At 44.9% G+C, this 13,834-nt stretch overlaps 1 pseudogene; it reads right to left on the bottom strand.

The window, feature by feature from the left end:
- Positions 1–13,834, bottom strand: part of LOC147432456 (uncharacterized) — a 191,465-nt pseudogene that overhangs the window by 176,782 nt on the left and 849 nt on the right.

The following is a 13,834-nucleotide window of genomic DNA, read 5'->3' as shown; positions in this document are numbered from 1 at the left end:
TTGAATGCATGGGGGTCTGAGTAAGTGGACGGCGGAGCTGAGCAGTGATGTTTTGGGACCAGATCAGATTGTAGCAGGAGGAGTGGAATCGGAAGTGGAAAATCAGGTGGAAGCAAAGGTGGAAAAGCAGGCGGATTCGGATGTTGCAGCAGAAAAGGCAGATGCAGAAGGGGATGCTAGGGAGCAGGTTGTTTGATCAAGGGATTATGGGTCCAAGTCAACCTATGGCTCTAGCCACCGGGCTGTGCCAGGTGTTAAGCCTAGGAAGTTTTGGATGTTTTACCTTAGTGGAAGTTGGAATGTTAATTTGTGTACTTTTGGGATTCCAAGGGGTGTTCTTGGGAAAGGGCGTTGCCCATTAGTTTTTTAGAAGTATGTAACTGTCGATCAATATCTTCTTGGGAATGTGGAAAGCGAAAGTTATGGCAGATTTAGTCTGTTGTCATCACTCCTTCCCTAAGTGTTAATGACATCACTCATCATATTTTAACTTAAACAAAGGCCCAAGGTAACAACTTCCAGTATTGCAAGAGGATACCTTGTTAAGAAACCAAGTCATGGTGGGGCATAACTATGCCAGGCCAAAGTTACACACCAAACAAGTATATGTGTTCCATCACCAAGTGTTATGAAGATCATCGCTCTTATTATTAAGCTTTTATAGGGCACACACAACATAACAGGCTGCAATCCCCAACTTATGTTAAAACCACCCAAGCCAAGGATAGGACCGAATATGTGTATTGACAAAAAACCCTGCAGTTATGAAAGGAAAACACAACCAAGGCCGCGGATACAGCTTTGTACCTCAATGTTTTAACAATCAATTGAAAGCTTTCTTACAGGAGCATAAACCGACCAAGCCATTTACATAAAAGGCTCAACGTAAGTGACATTACAAATCGTAAGGATGAGGAATAGCACCATAACTTCAAGTTAATCAAACCTTACCATTTGGACAACAGTGACTATCGAAAAGATTTAGCATAAGTTGCCATACAAGTCCTCTATGTGCATGAGAAAACCAATCAGAGATTAACACCATCATACTACCGGACATGAGCCCATTTTAATGCCAACATTCACTTGAGATTGAGTCGGAGCGGCCAGCTCCACAATGGCTTGCTTCTCCTTGCCCTTTGCCATAGATCCAATACTTAACAGTACCACTTAGTAGGGCAGGTCATATATAGTCCTAATATGCAGACTAATACATCAAGTACACACTTCATACACTACCAATGCTAAGTGAGCTAGAAAAGCTCACCTATTATAGGGTTTAGGAGCATGAAGTATCCTCTTCATGGTTGTAAAGCGGGCCCGACCTCATTAGGTGACTGGAGCAGCAACGCGTCGTCAGGTACAGAGGGAGAAGGGGGGAGAAAGAGAAAGAGAGGGGCTTTGGAGCAAGTGGCAGCCAACCGCTGGCGCAGTACAACATGCCCATTCACTAGCAGTAGAGTTAAGTCGCGCCGCCTGTAGATAGAAGGGGGAGAGCACGAGAGAGAAAAGGGGGATGAGATATTAGCATAGACCTTCCAGGAGGGAGCCACCGTGGTTAAAGAAGAAAAAGACAGGTAATGCAGAGTCATGAAACCCGCGACAGTCACATAACCTCTATTAATTACAAGGTTGGGTACTGGTAAGGTCCCACCTTAATAAATTCAAGCCTTATTTCCTAACGTTCAAAGCTTATCCTAGCATGGCAAAAGGTCCACCCAATTTTACACAAGGTATAAATACCATAAGGTCCCAAAAAAATCTTTTTAACTGAGCCGATAGTACACCCAGGGCACCCTCGGCTAATAGTCCCAACAAAATAAATATTATGGAAAATTCAATCAAACCAAAACTAACCATGAGAGTGTGTGTGTGTGTGTGTGTGTCTAGAGAGAGAGGGAGAGGGTAGATATATATATATATATATATATATATATATATATATATATATATATATATATATATATATATATATATATACATATATGCATAGATAGGAGGAGAGATGTAGACGTTATAAATAAATATATCTTTATTTATTTATATTTATACTTATATATTAATACATATAGATATGTGTATATTAATATATATATATATATATATCTCTACCCTCTCCCCCCCGTCTCTCTCTCTCTCCATCATGCTCTTGAGGGTAGAGAGAGAGAGAGAGAGAGAGATAATACGAGGCATACAAGAAATGAGAAATGGAGTCTTTTCCCTCGTGTTCAGCTACTTGTTGAAGTCCAAGCTACATTGTACTGTTATATTGTTGTTGGTTGTGAGTGGCGAGGAGAGCGAAGGCCAGCAGTCTACGTCTTCATCTGCACAAGAAGCGCAAGAGCAGCAGCAGTAGGGCCCCATCATTCCAGGCTTGCCCAATCATGTCGCTTTGAGATGCCTCGCCTTCCTCTACCGCACCGAGCATACCCGCCTCCGCTGCGTGAGCACCCAATGGCGTGACATCTTCAGGCGCGGCGTCTCCTCCTTACATGCATTGCGCCGCTCTATGAACCACACACTCGACTACTCCCCAGAGGCAAGGGCGAAGCCGTCTCTTATTACGAAATCCAAGTCGACCCTCAGCGCTTACACTCACAATTGCACAGAAGTCTCTGTCTGTGTGCCTGTCCGTGAAGAGGAATTATTTTCTCTCATGGGTCCACTGGTATTACTCTTGGGAGGTCTTTATTTCGGCCCAAAATCCTTGAACAGTCTTCACATTTTCGACACTACCTCCAGCTCATGGTGGCATGGTGCTAGCATGCAGTTCCCTGGAAGCGATTTCGCATGGGGTGTCATTGAAAACCGTCTCTATGTTGCAGAGAGAGAGAGAGAGAGAGAGAGAGAGAGAGAGAAATGAAATGAAATGAAATGTTATATTAACGTATTCAAAAGGCCATAGTGACCTATGAGACCAGAAAGTTACAAGGTGGTGGATCTGATACAAAGTCAGAGTAACAAAATAACCTAATCAACAGTACAAAACAAAGATATATATTATGGGATTCTAGATTGGTTGATGTGAGCTAAAGCCGAAAACTAAGCAAAAATGGGCGGCTAGTTGGGATAGCTGAATCACAAAAGATCTAGCATCGGTCGTTGGCGAATCTCATCAATTTCCTCCATGGTTAGTAGTCTGACCGGGCGTCGTGCATGCCTGGCCAGCGTGCTCTGAATCTTTTGACGTAGCCTCCGTCGATGTTGTGTAGTCTTGCGCAGTCGTGGGCGTCTGGATTTCCCTAGTTCAATCGCTCGGTCAATCAGTGTGCCTCTGGTGTGAGACAGGGGGGAGCTTTGCTGTGGGAGTGGCTCTTGCAGCTATCCCGTGTCTGCTCTGAAGAAGTCTGTAATCCGTCTTTGAGACTGGTTAGCCTCGCCATTCATCAGGCTCTCTCTGTGTCTGTGCAGCTCGAGCAAGAACAAACCCAGGCATCTTTGATCTTCGTATCCCATTACTCTTGAGATGGTCCAAAACCCTCTCTGAACAAGCAATGGAAGCAGCCTCGTATCTCGTAGTAGACGGGGCAGCGGCATGTATAATGCAGCTCTGTCTCAGGTTCCATGTTACACAAGGGGCATGTCCTGGCCTCTGCTGGTACTCCGCTGTATCTCCCGGTTTCAATCCGCAGCTGGTGAGACGATGTGCGTAACTAGCCAATAGCACACCGTATCCCATGAGACAGGTGGGTATCCATGTATCTGGGTCTCATCACAAAACCATCTTCCGTAAGCTGGAGAAGGTGGTCTCTGTAGAAAGCCATCTTCGTGCCCAGTTCTTGTGCTGGTTGTATCCATGTCCTCCTGGTGTCTAGCTGGGTCAGGTCTTGGCGGATGAGCTTGGTGATCTCTGACTGTGTAAGAATGAGAGATGGTGCATCCAATGAGTACTGGAATGGTGGCAGCTTGTCTATGCTGAACCCATGTGCCTGAAACCATGATGTCATCTCCCCATACCAGCATGTTGTATCTCCTTGTATGGCTAACTGTCGAGAGGACTCAAGTGCTATGCGAGCATATCTGTCTCTGGGAAGTTCCCATGTGCGGTTTATGAAGGAGACTGATCTGGTGAGCGCCTCTACCACTAGTGGGGGGGCCGCCAGCTCTGCTCGGATAATGGCCCGTGGTACAAATGCCTTGGCTCTAATGAGCCGCGAGATCATAGAGATGAGAGGTTTCTCCATGTTCCCCCATCCGTCTGTGCAAGCGGCCTCCCGTGGTGATCCAATGAAGGTCCCCATATCTCAGCCCCATAGAGCAATGCTGAGGCCACCAAGGTTTCAAAGAGCCAGAGCTTCGTCCGGGGTTCGTGAAACTGAACCTGCGAACACATCCTCTCCAATCTACCCAATGTTGCGTGGGCTCTAGTCAGTCTGGTCTCTGCTGCTCTTCTGAGTGAGAATGTGGGTCCAATAAAAACCACTCCAAGGTAAGTGTAAGCGTCTGTGTACTCCACAGTCTCCTGGCCGTATGTGAATGTAGGTGTTGATCTCTTGATCCACTGTGGGGTGGTATTAAACACCATAACCTTGGTTTTACCAAGGTTGACAGACAAACCACTTTCGTGGGCAAACGTATGCAAAGCATCCAATTGGCGTTGCATTCCCTCTGGGAATTCGGAGATCAACACAATATCGTCCGCATATAACAAAAGTGGAATCCATGTCCCTGCCAACTGTGCACCTTTATCCTCGTCCCTGTCAATGTAGTCAGAAACCTCATCCACATACATACCGAAAAGAGTAGGAGAGAGCGGGCAACCTTGCTTCACCCCAATAGTGGAGTGAACCGGTATTGAGAGTCCCTCCAGGGTGCGTACATGCCCTACTAGTGATCTGTATAATGCCATGATCCCCCAAATGAGCTCTATGGGTACTCCCATTTCCTGTAATCTGCGCATCAATCTAGCTCTGGGTACTGTGTCAAAAGCTTTGCGGAAGTCCACAAAGCTACAATAGATCCGTCTCCCATGAGATCTGCCTTCCTCGATGATGGCCCTGAGTGTCAAGATGTGGTCAAGAGTAGAGAAGCCTCTCCTGAACCTTGCCTGCCCAGTTGCCCGCAGTCCTTCCCTCTCTGCCCATCTACTCAGCTGTTGCTCAAGAATGGATGCATACAATCTTGCCAGTGTGTGCCCAATCATAATAGTGCGATAGTTCCCAGGCTCCATGGGGTCTCCTGATTTGAAGATAGGTACGATCGTAGATAGGCTCCAAGTGTCCGGTAGGCCCTCACACATGGCACGGTTAAACATAACTGCTAGAAGCTTTGCTAGTAAGTCTTTGGCATGCATGAAATGCTCAGCGACTAGGCCCTCATGATCATATGCTCTCCCAGTCTTCATCCTGTCAATAGCTTTTTTCACCATCTCAGCGGTGAAAAAGACACATGTGTGTGGGCATGGATCGGGGGGGTTGGGGAGGGGCGGCTGTCTAGGTACTGTGTACAAAGATGATGCGTACTGACCCCAGGTCTCTGTGGAGGAAATAGCAGGGGGGGGGGGGGGGGGGGGACTGCTCATGAAAGAGCCGCCACGCCTCGCGCGAGTCTTGACTCAAGAATAGCTGATATAGATCCTGCTCAAGTCGAGCCAAAAAAGCCCTCTTCTTCCGCCGCACCAGGCGTCGTAAGTTCATCTGTGACTGTCTGTGAGTGACATCCCCCATCAACACCTCCTTCTGAAGTCTGGCTCTAGTTTGGCGGCACTCCTCATCGTACCAGCTGACTTGAGGCATGCTCCCAGATCGGCAGCTCTACTCAGGCTGGGTGTGTGGGTATGCTTCTGCTGCTGCCTCATGTAATGTCTGTGTCAGTATAGTAGTTAGCTCCTCCAGAGGTCGCCCCGGGTCCTCAGTGCATAGGCGTCTGTAGATTCCGTCCATGTATACAGAGTCCGTCTACCTTGTGAATGTGTAGCGAGTAGGGGCTGCTACTGGTGGTTTGTGTGCTACATTGAACTGGAAGGAGATGGCCAGTGACACCAGAGCATGATCCACTGCCACCCCGACCGGTCTGGGCCCAACTGTGAGATCCTGGATACTAGAGATGAGGTTCGGTTGTGCCATGACATAGTCCACCGTGCTGGCTCCATGTCTGTGTGGGAAGCATGTAAAACCTCCCGCAGCAGAAAATCTCTATAGGCCGTTCAAGATGGCCAATCCATGTGCAGTGCCCATGTCTATCAGGTGTCGCCCATACTCAGTATATTCCATATCGTGTGATAGTCTGGAGAGGCCCGTTTCTGCCACATCTATCTCTCTTAGCATCTCCTCTGAAGTATCATAAAACACTGCCTAGTGATGGGCAGTCCTAGCATTGAAGTCCCCGAGGATGATAATGTCACCGTCCCTAGAGAACTCCCATATGTCATCATCCAAAATAGAGAAAGGGGACCGTCCTCTGGGTGGTGCATAAACTGATGTACTCGGGGGGAAGTAACAAATAGCTAGATAGAGGTATCTGCCTGTCTCTGCTTTCAGTCTCACCCACATGTACCTAGCTTGCTCGTCCCTGCGGGCTATATGTATCAGTGGCTGCAGATCCTCTCTAAATAACACTGCCACTCCTCCTGAGCCCCGCCCTCTGTGCTCTGAGCGTGTCTCCTGTCTGTAGGTTGCCTCCCACCTGTATCCATTGATGTGAGGCATGGATTGCCCAGGGGCCTGGTGTGTCTCAGAGTAGAAGATGATGTCTCTTCCAGTAAAGCTGTCCTCAAAAGCACTCACATCAAGACGCATAGATCCATTGCAGTTCCAGGCAGCTACTTTGAGTGTGGTCCCATAAGACTCGCACCGTCATGTGGAGCATCGCTCAAGTATTACCACTTTTCCGTCTCGGTAAAAAGCGATCTTGCCTTTTCCTCTTGCCGCTCTAATCTCCGGCATTACTTCCTGCATATGAGCGATCTGCGAGAGGGTGAGATCATCCCCGAGAAAGATGCCAGTCTCTTTAAGAGTTGGTCTTTTCTTCAAGAATGAGAGAGAGAGAGAGAGAGAGAGAGAGAGGTGAACAATGCGTGTAAATGTTCAGAGGGGAAAGAGGCCTAGTTTCAAGCAGAGGCATGTGTTTTTGCTATAGGTGGTTTCTTTGATGAGGATATCGGGCACATTCAGCAAGCAGAAGTGTATGATCCTGACGAAGATGAATGGTCCAGCTTGCCTGACATGCCCGTACACATCCTCATTGACATGTACTTTGTTCACAAGGGGGTGCTCTGTATGCGGCTGTGAGCCGGCGGAAAAACTCTTGGATTATGTTTTGAAGATGCTCTCATACAACCCATCATCAAAGGAATGGACGGACGAGCATTGGATGCTAGGCACCATATTTAAAAATGTGGGGCTTTAACCACAAACAGACTTACAGCCTTGCAGGAGAAAGGGGATGAAACCCTTTACATGCTTGAGGTTAAAGGAGAACCATATGATTACTATAGTGGAGAGTTTCCAGCATGTGTGAAGATTTTGAAGCTTGCACCAGATGCATTGGAGTGGGAGACTCTGTTTGAGAAGTTGGATGTGGCGCACAGGTTTATGGAGTGCCCTTGCTCTGAGGCATTCGAAACATACCAGGATGTGTGTTTTGCAGAATGGGGAAGAAGGTGATAGCTATGGGCCATTTGCAGAGTGATTGTGATTATGAGGAGAAGGGTGAAATGGAATCAAAAGCAACGGAGTCTAATGAGGTTCTCCACCTCTCTTTGAACTGCCCTGCAAATTGGGATACCGTGGTGGTCATTGCCTAGTTTTTTACTCCAATCGTAACTCAATGTGGGTGTAATGGATGCAGGTTTGTTCAAACCCATAGCTTTTGATTGTCTGAAACACTTGCAACGTTTAGTCTTGGAATGTGCTCCTGTTTCCTTCTTCTTGACAGTGTGCAGGATATGTTTTTCTTAGAAATGTTACTCTTGTGGGTCTTTAATCTGTCTGCACTTAAGTCTCTATGATGGGTAGTTCTGTGTTGCTATATGGTGGTACCAATAATAGTTTTACACCACAGTGTTGTATGTCATCAACGTTAGTGTCCATAAATATAATGCTCTTGCAAACATCCAACATTCAGATTTGTGCAAGAATTGTCCTTCGGTGATTCTGAGTGCGATAGGCAAGCAGGTTTATCTTCTAAATTATTGGCCTCCAAAGGAGATTGGTGTGTGTTATGAGAGAGAGAGAGAGAGAGAGAGAGAGAGAGTGATTGTGATTATTGTCTTTCAAAGGCTAATATGGCCATGGGACCGACCCATTGTACAACTGCTGATGGTGGCATCTCATATATGAAGTGTTTGAATAATAGTCTTTAGCTTGCAGAACCTGATTTCCTCAAGGATCCTCTTGGAAGCGGTTGAGTTGCTGTAGTGTAGTAAACAAGCCAAGTACCAAGTGCTATCCCACAAAGCACCGAAAAGCAGAGATGCTATGGGCCTGTCGGCTAGCCCTCAGCCGTGTCCAAAACTCAGAAAGAAACTTCCTCGTGAGGCCACGGCACGGCGCCTTCACTGCTCTATAGCGATTGGAATGACTGTATGTCTGGCTATCAAGATGTGTCTGCCTTGCTATCAAGAGGTCGAGCCTTGTATGCCCATTTGTGTTAATCACCATCAATCAATCCGAATCTGCTGAAAGATACATCCCGAGACCAGAAGGAACGACTCCTCCACTCTGCAGAGTAGACCCTCCTCCTGAACCTCAAGAAAATAGACATCGTCCCTCCGTAGTGCAATCCCTAACTGCAATCAAGATCTCAAGCTGTGCGAACGCACCCATCCAAGTCAGATCAGCCTAGGGCTCAAAAGGGGTCTACCAAGACTAGATCGCTCATGCTAAGCCTCCTTCGGCAATTCAGAGAGCTCTAGCAAATCCCCATAACTACGAGCGGGATCAGACCTTGCTTGGTTTCGAAATTAGTGGCTTTCGGAGGCACTTCTCCGTCCTCAGGACTATTTGCTTGTGATGGTGACAAGCCCATTTGATGGCATCGACGGTGCGTGAGTCGGGTGCAGAGAGCGAGGGCATCTAGGTCGGACACATGCGTAGAGAGAGAGAGAGAGAGAGAGAGAGAGAGAGAGAGAGAGAGAAGGGAGAAGGGAGAAAGCTCCCTCCAAAAGCTCTCTCTCCTCAGAGATCTTTCTAAGGGAGCTTTTTTTTATTATTGCTATTGCAAGTAAAAATTAGGAAAAAAACTCCGTAAAAAGCTAAAGCTCTCTCTCCAATCCTCTACTCAATAATTTCTTGAGAGTGCTTGGATTGAGCCAAAATGAAAACATGTTCATACATCAATCTATGCTAGGAAAGTAGATGTCTATAATGCTCTTAGCCGTGAATGCACATATCCAAACTTAGAGTAAAACCACATGATTGGATAATTTTGTGACACATTTTTCGCCATGTATTGAAGTTGGTAAAGTTGAAATGGATTGGATAAGTATTGGACCTTTGACGAAGATGTTTTGGATTATGTTGGTTTATAAATAATTTTGTCTCTCTTTTGTTAGCATTAATCTTGGTGTAAAATGATTTAGGTGTATACTTCCCCTTGTGTGAGGGAGAGAGAGAGAGAGAGAGAGAGAGAGAGAGGTGTCACATCAGTAAAAAAGTAATGAATAATAAATTAATAGTCTCCCAAATGCTATAAAATTGATAGTGCTTTCAGTTATTTTGTGTAAGCATTGAACAACTATCCTAGAGAGCTTCTCTATCTTGCTATAATGTCCAACGATCTTGAGAATACTGCTTGAGATGTTATGGAGGCCATCCCAATGGAGGGGCAACATATGTAGCCGAATGGTTTAAAGAGGCTCACAAGGCAACATTAGAGGTGTATCATAGTTATTGATGCCACACGGAACTCAACATACGCTCGTTGCCGACCTTAAACGAGAAGGGGTAATTTGCATTCTCTTGTTGGAAAAGGGTTGGAATCATCACAAAGGACGACGAGGGGATATATAAGGTGCATCTAGGGCGTGTGGTGAATCATCTCTTGCTTATAGAGGGCAACACTCCTACAAAGCCCGAGGCTTCCAAAAATTGAATGTGGCCGCAATATATCAAGTGTTGCCTTATGTACTGCAAGCAACATAAATGTAATGTTCTCTATCAGTAATAAATGCAACGTAAATGTAATGATTATCTCAAAAACAACAATAACGATGCGCTAGTCTATAGCACGTAGCAACGGGCAATGGCGAAGCACGAAGATTTGCAACAGTAAACTGGGAAGGACGGATTCAACGTTGAGAGAGAGAGAGAGAGAGAGAGAGAGAGAGAGAGAGCGGACACTTTGAAGAGAAGAAAACGCTAAAGGGAAAATAAAAGAGAAAAGAAACACCTCACACAAAAGGTCTTTTGACTTTCCACTTTCATCTGTCTTTTCATTTCCTAAACTCACCGTTTACTTATGCACTTAATATGTTTTGGAATTTTTGTTTTTTCTGAGATTGGGGAGACCTAATAGATGCTTGTCTTTTAAATAGCTTTGTTTTCAATGTCTTTGAAGCACTTTGAAAGTTGGTATCTCTCTCTCTCTCTCTCTCTCTCTCTCTCTAAACCGTGCACACACATCTTCTCTCTTCCTCTATGTTTCTATCCGGGTTGCCACGATGTTATGTGTACTTCTCGGCATGCACCAAATTGTGCGTTGGTGGATATGACAAAGAGAATAGGAGATCAAGAAAAATAGAGAGAGAGAGAGAGAGAGAGAGAGAGAGAGAGAGAGAGAGAGAGAGAGAGAACTCAAGACCCATTATTCAAGAGGGATATGGCATAACCAATCTACCACACTTGGGTGATGAGAGAGAGAGAGAGAGAGAGAGAGCCTCCATAAGAGAAAGGTTATTTTGGATTATCTTGGATTAAAAATCAATTTGTCTCTCCACTTGTTAGCGTTAATCTTGGTGTTTAATGATTTGTGTGTGTACTTGTCCTTCTGTGTGTGTGTGTGCGCGCGCGCGCGCCGCGCGCATGAGAGAGAGAGAGAGAGAGAGAGAGAGAGAGAGAGAGAGAGAGAGAGTCCATAAGGGAAAGGTGGTTTTGGATTATCTTGGATTAAAAAATCATTCTGTCTCTCCAGTAGTCATCGTTAATCTCGGTGTTTAATGATTTAGGTGTGTACTTGTCCTTGTGTGTGTGTGTATGAGAATGAGAGAGAGAGAGAGAGAGAGAGAGAGAGAGAGAGAGAGAGAGAGAGAGAGATGATGGTTGATCGAGGTGTGTTCACCAAAGGAAAAAATCTATGAGAGAGTGAGGAGTGAGAGAGAGCCTCCATAAGAGAAAGGTGGTTTTGGGTTATCTTGGATTAAAAATCATTATATCTATGAGAGAGAGAGACACACAGAGAGAGGACGAGGCCGACGGAGGATCAAGAGAGAGAAAAAAGGAGCGGATCCTCAACTATGAACAGTTGAGAGAGAAAAAAAAATATTTTTGGAATTTGATCGCCGGATTCCAAAAAGCGCTCCTTGAAAAATGCTCACCCAAAAAATATTCCTTGTTATATAAGAGAGAGAGAGATTGACAGAGACCTAGAATTTACTTAAGAGCTACTAGCAACAACTCAATCTCTTTGAGACCACATTGAGGCCATGTTTTCTTGAGTGTATGCTAAAGAGCAGAAAAACTAGGTAGTGGTAAAATATGGCGGTATGTTCTAATGGAGTTAGACTTAAGGCACAAGGACGGTCATCTCGGTATGACGATGCCATCAATTTTGGAGAGCCTTGTGAAATTGAATGATCTTCACAAGCGAAATCACCTCCTCCCAATAATGAACAAAATAAAAAATTTATTTGGTGAAATCAAGCTAATAAAAAAATAGGGAGCTGGATGATGACTTGCTGCATGCACCTCAGTGAGTCTTCTTGGGCAAAGCTACTGTCTAGATTTCTTCCAATTCAATCGTGACTCTCATGAAACAATCGAGATGTTGGATTACCATGTGGCCCGGAGATAAGTGGAGCAGATTGTGAATGTTCCTCAAAGAGACTAAGATAAGGGGGCCAACACTATGATAGCCCCCAATCGTAGCCATAATAAAGTCTAATAGCAAGTCACTTTGCTAAGTGCTACATGATTGATAAGCTAGCGTGTTGTTATCATGGCGCTCTTTGATAGGAGAGGATTAGTGTTCAAATCTGCTTAAGGACTTGCCCCTTGATGCCATATTACTCTTTTGGAAAGGTATTCTCATCACACACCATGAATGAATCAAAAAACAATACGACATTTTTTGTACACATAAAGCAAAGTTTGCGAAGAAGATGAAGCTGGCAAAATGTGATGTATATAGCGGGAGCTAAGTCCATGAATTCACTACTCAATTACTCAAGGGGGATCTTTCAATCACACAGATACTCCTTATAAAGAAGAGAGAGTCTCTAGAGAGAGAGCGTGTACAAACACACTATTTTGCACTCTCTCTCTCCAGACACATTCCAACCTGCGCTTTCAATCCTTGCAAGTCTGCTCATGCTGCATTTGCAGATTTTTTATTATTATCTCTCTTGTAGGAGGCTAGGATTCTTGTTTTCCTTCAGTTCTTAGTTTTGTTGGCCTAGTGATATAAGTGTGGAGCCTATGAAATGTTGCACATAATTTTTAGGCTTTTTGAAGCTATTTTAAGATGCTGCTTCTAAGCCATGCTTGTAATAAAAATACTGCCTGCGTAAAAGAAAGCTTTGCCGGTAGCAAAGGAGACTCGCACTCTGGGCAAGAAGGAGCATTAGAGTTCTCTCTCTCTCTCTCTCTCTCTCTCTCTCTCTCTCTCTCTTCCCCCGCTTGAATGCAAAAAAACGATTCTCTCTCTCTACGCTCGAACGTACACAATTGACTCTCTCTCCCCTCGTTGTAGTTTCATACAACGTTAAATCAATCTTCTTCTTCTCTCCTCTTGGCTTTAAGGCCTCTTGGATAGTTTCCCACGACATTAAAAATACTCTCTCTCTCTCTCTTCCCGACCTTAAAATTCCCTTCTTCTTCTTCAATATCCAATCTTGAGTTCAATTCTCGTCAGATAGATCTTTGAGGTCTCATGGGATAGCTTCTCACAACGTTAGAATTCTCTTCTCTCTCTCTCTCTCTCTCTCTCTAAAAAAGAGGAAAATGGTATAACCTTTCTATCACCCAAGTGTGTGGATGGGTGGGTGTGTGTGCGCGCTAAAAAGGAGGAAAATGATACAACCTTTCTATCACCCAAGTGTGGTAGATTGATTATGTCATTTCCCTCTTGAATAACATGTCTTGGGTTCGACTCCTCATCGGCTAGATCTTTAAGGTCTCTTTGGATAGTTTCCTACGACGTTAAAACTCTCTTCTTCTTCTTCTTCTTCTTCTCTACGCTCGAACGCAAACAAATCACTCCCTCCCTCTCTCTCTCTCTCTCTCTCTCTCTCTCTCTCTCTCTCTCTCTCTCTCTCTCTCTCTCTCTCTCTCATCCTTGCTGGCGCATCTACAAGGAAGCTTCCGTGTTTTTAATTAAAGAAGACAATCAAGTGATTACACACCAGTAAATGGGTCAACAAGAGAGTGGACAACAGAGACACGGCTTGCAACCAACAACTACCTTTCAATCGGAAAAGAATCTATCGAATTTGGTACCTTGTGAAGCACAACACATACTGCCATACTGGTCCGGATGTTGAGAGAGCTCAATGGAGAAAGTACAAGGACTATATAGGGGCAAAGATGGGCCAATCATGCAGTTTTGGGCGGCCCATCAACATGATTTTTTCCCATACTTATGCACCTGGTTTCCCTTTTCTTCAGGTGAGTCAGGTTTACAGATTTAATTTCAACACTACCATTACGTGTGTGTGTGTATATATATCTATACTATATAT

Source organism: Adiantum capillus-veneris, chromosome 20 (genome assembly GCF_014529385.1).
Source record: "Adiantum capillus-veneris isolate H3 chromosome 20, ASM1452938v2, whole genome shotgun sequence".
In the NCBI taxonomy this organism is placed as follows: Eukaryota; Viridiplantae; Streptophyta; class Polypodiopsida; order Polypodiales; family Pteridaceae; genus Adiantum; species Adiantum capillus-veneris.
The sequence above is the reverse complement of the archived record's forward strand: the minus strand, read 5'-3'. Positions and strand labels throughout refer to the sequence as shown.